The sequence below is a fragment of the Apis cerana genome, linkage group LG14 (assembly GCF_029169275.1).
Source record: "Apis cerana isolate GH-2021 linkage group LG14, AcerK_1.0, whole genome shotgun sequence".
Classification (NCBI taxonomy): Eukaryota; Metazoa; Arthropoda; class Insecta; order Hymenoptera; family Apidae; genus Apis; species Apis cerana.
In genome coordinates, this window is record NC_083865.1 from 6,704,137 (window position 1) to 6,707,863 (window position 3,727).

At 27.1% G+C, this 3,727-nt stretch overlaps 1 long non-coding RNA gene across 2 annotated transcripts; it reads left to right on the top strand.

Moving 5' to 3' along the window:
* The first annotated feature begins 360 nt into the window (after nt 1-360).
* Nucleotides 361-3,451, top strand: LOC133667250 (uncharacterized). 2 transcript variants are annotated; one of them, XR_009832572.1, is made up of 5 exons: nt 361-803; nt 1,736-1,841; nt 2,193-2,475; nt 2,699-3,022; nt 3,185-3,451. It is a non-coding gene; the product is annotated as an uncharacterized LOC133667250 (long non-coding RNA). The 2 variants fall into 2 exon arrangements; XR_009832571.1 differs by having other exon boundaries at nt 1,736-2,475.
* Nucleotides 3,452-3,727: the final 276 nt, after the last annotated feature.

A 3,727-nucleotide genomic window follows, 5' to 3' on the forward strand; every position in this document is an offset into this window, starting at 1 on the left:
CGTTTTTTTTAGATTTATTCACCTTTAATGTTATTTTTCCTTTATATTTTAATTCTGTTCAGATTTTGTTTATCCCATTTTAAAGTATCTTACTTGTATTTCAATCTTTCCTAACCTCTTTGAATCTTAGATATATTTTCTCGTTTTTTTTCAGAATTAATTATGTTAAATATTTTTTTCTGCTTTTTCTTTTGTTGATTTTTACATCGACATTGCTCTCTCTTATTTAATATAATTTAATTCCTTAAATTTATTTATTTTAAAGTTAAATTCAATTGTTGTGTTTTGATTATTTTAAATTCGGTTATTAAATTTGTCAAATTCAGTTTTATATTATGTTCTCTTTCTATTTTTCACTTTTTATGAATTTATTTAAGTTTTTTGTTAAATTTCTTTTCTGTTTTTATTTTTGTTTTTACTTTTATTTAAATTTAATTAATTTTTTTATTGAATTCCTTCTTTCCATTATAATTATTTATTATCTTGTTAAATTAGTAATTCTACTAATAATTTTTTTTTTTTCCAATAGGTATATCTTTACAGGATTCCAATTCCACAAGCAACAAAAATTAATTTATGTATTATATTATATTTCAATTTTTCGCGCGATTTTTGAATGAAAAAAATAAGCATTAAGAGCCAGCCAATCAGAACATCCCTTAATTCGAAACGCGGGACGAATAGGTGCGCATCGCAGTGCGCATCGGAGTGCGCAACGCAGTGCGCATCACACTGCGCATGTCGTCAGTCTACAGTTGAAAATTGTGCGGAGTGGATGTGTCGTCGCGAATTCGGATTACGCAGTAAGTTATTTTACTTTTATTATTACCAAATTTATCAATTATTGTTAATTTAGTTTTTCAAATAATCCATTCGGTATAGTGAAAACGAAATTAATTAGTTCTTTGCGTATCTTTGTGTCTTTTCCTTCGATTGTTCATTTTGCGTCTATTGCGTCATTAGTGTCCCGTATCGGAATATTTCGAGACAGAATTTGAAATCATATATTGGTTTTTTTTATGATATAATTTTAATCGTATTACGTACGTTTATTTTACAATTTCTTGATCTTTATTTTTATCATTTTAGTCATATTAAAGTAAAAGAACTTTTTTACGGTTTATTACGTATTCATTTCGTGAAGTCGAAGTATCATTCAAGTGCATATTTTTCCGAATGTATATATATTGCGTCTTCTCGCGTATATGTTTATTGTTTACTTTTTTTGGTCTATCGTTTATAATTTGCTCGAGGCTAGAAACATTTCTTATGATATTTCACTTCTGAGAAATTGGATTTGTGTTCAAACATGTTTCGACTTGTCGAGCGTATCCCCTCTCCATCTTGTTATTCGATGCGCGAAATCGAAGCGCAAAGTGACATTGTTCGTTGATTCTTCGTGACGACTAGACATTTGAAATTTTCTCGAGATATATGTTCTATTTATTGCACAGTATTTTAATATTATTTTTTTTATACTACTTTTGTTATTATTTGTGCGTTAATTAATACACGTTTATTCAGTATTTTATTCAACATTGTTAGAATTGGTAGTTTTTTGACAATTAAATAATTTTGAGTTTCTCGTTCGTATCTCATATAATTCGAGTGTCGAATTACAAGATGGCTTATATCGTGAGTTTTTATTTGATTTGGTTTATTTTGATACTTTAATATAATCTAATTTTATACATATTATTCATTTACTTAGAAGTTTTGATTTTCTTCTGCGCAGATTTAATTGATAGCGTATGGTAATATTCTCGAAGGCGGGAAAAAATCCAATATGGACGCCATGGACGTGTTGGTGACTTTCTTTCGTGGTAAAAATTTTATATTTCGTATGTATAAATTTTTATTCTGTTTTCTTGAATTATTTAATTTAGATTGTTGTTAAGCAATTCATAATAAAATTACGTTCTAGTTAAAGAAAAATGAAAAAATTAAAAATTTATGAGAAATTTTAATGATTTATCATTGGAAATTAAATTTTAAAATCTGATAATGAATATTTTATTAAATTTCAGATATTAATAAATAATTGGTAACATTTTTATACGTAATTCATGATCAGTTAAAATGGAAAGGCAATATTTCCAGAACAAATGCTCGATAAGAAGAAGAAAAATATCAAAAAGATATTTCTTTTTCTTCTATTCCCCATCCCTCTACTAATTTAATGTTAATTTCAGAAAATATTTGTGACCGCGCGCAATGCGGTTAATAGAATCAGTGTTTGCTTCGTCATAGTATTTTGAATATTTTTTAGAGCACAACAGCTCTTATTAAATTTAATTAGAATAATCAAACGCGAAGATAGAATCAGTGTTTGTTCGCCGATTATAATATATACGGACGCGTTATTAGAGTTTCTTATTTTTTATTTTTTTTTTTATTCTCAATATTCGTTTTCGGCACAGGGTAGAGTCAGTGCTTCTCTCAAGAGAATAAGGCGATCATCCACCACGCGAAGAGGTAAGAAGAATCATTAGATTTTCATTTTTTAAATTTTAATCTTTTACATTAGAATTTCATACTTTTATTATTATTAAAATTTATTAGAAATTTAATTTTTTTTAATTAATATTTGAAGTTAAATATAGTTTTATTTTGTATTACTATTATTACGATTTTAAATAACGAATGTTATATTTTAAGAAAAAAATTACAATACAATATTTCATATTTTATTTCACAGATGCTGATGATCTTTATGAAGATTTTTGGATTTTAATCTTAAAAAATATTTGTGACCACGTGCAATGTGGTTAGTAGAATCAGTGTTTGCTTCGTTATAGTATTTTGAATATTTTTTTAGAGCACAACAGCTCTTAAATTAAATTTTAATTAGAATGATCAAACGCGAAGATAGAATCAGTGTTTGTTCGCCGATTATAATTTATACGGACGCGTTGTTAACTTCTTATTTTTATTTTTTTTTATTTTAAATATTCGTTTTCGGCACAGGGTAGAGTCAGTGCTTCTCTCAAGAGAATAAGGCGATCATCCATCACGCGAAGAGGTAATTACGCTTTTATATCTAAATTTTTATTCTTCTAAATAGAAATTAACTGGAATTTTAATATCATTATTACATGTTGTATATTTAATAGTTTCCTATTTTAATTTTTGAATTTTTTCAAGTAATCAGAACCGTGTTTTTAATTATGATATTTTGTCACAGATTTCTTCTACCTGATGACTTCCTGATGTACCTGATGGGCTATGGTAACAGTGAAGGCGTTCGTCGCATCATATGGTGAGTCGCATGGTTTTTGGTTCCTCCGGTCACTCAACCATGTCGTAGGATGAAAGATCCGAATCGACACGAGTGACTGGTTGTATACGTAGAATTTTGCACGAGCACAATGACCGCGGATATTTATTTATAATAATTATCCGCGAGTAGTAACGATTATTTCTTTTGTGTTTTATTTATTAGTTCAGGCTAGGGTCTTCTTACGCTTCGCGTTTTGATTAATATAAAATGTTTAGTAATTTTAATAATGCCAAAACATATAATAATTATTATTATATAATTATCAGTGTAATACAATAATTAGTTTGAATTTTTTAATTCAAAATCCTTCAGAGTAACATTTTAAGTTATTTGATCAATTTGATTATTGTGATTGTCACATAATTTCATATAACTTCAATATGATTTACAACAACTGGTAGATAGTAAATTTTTCAATTTTTATTCGTACAAATATGAAGTAAATTT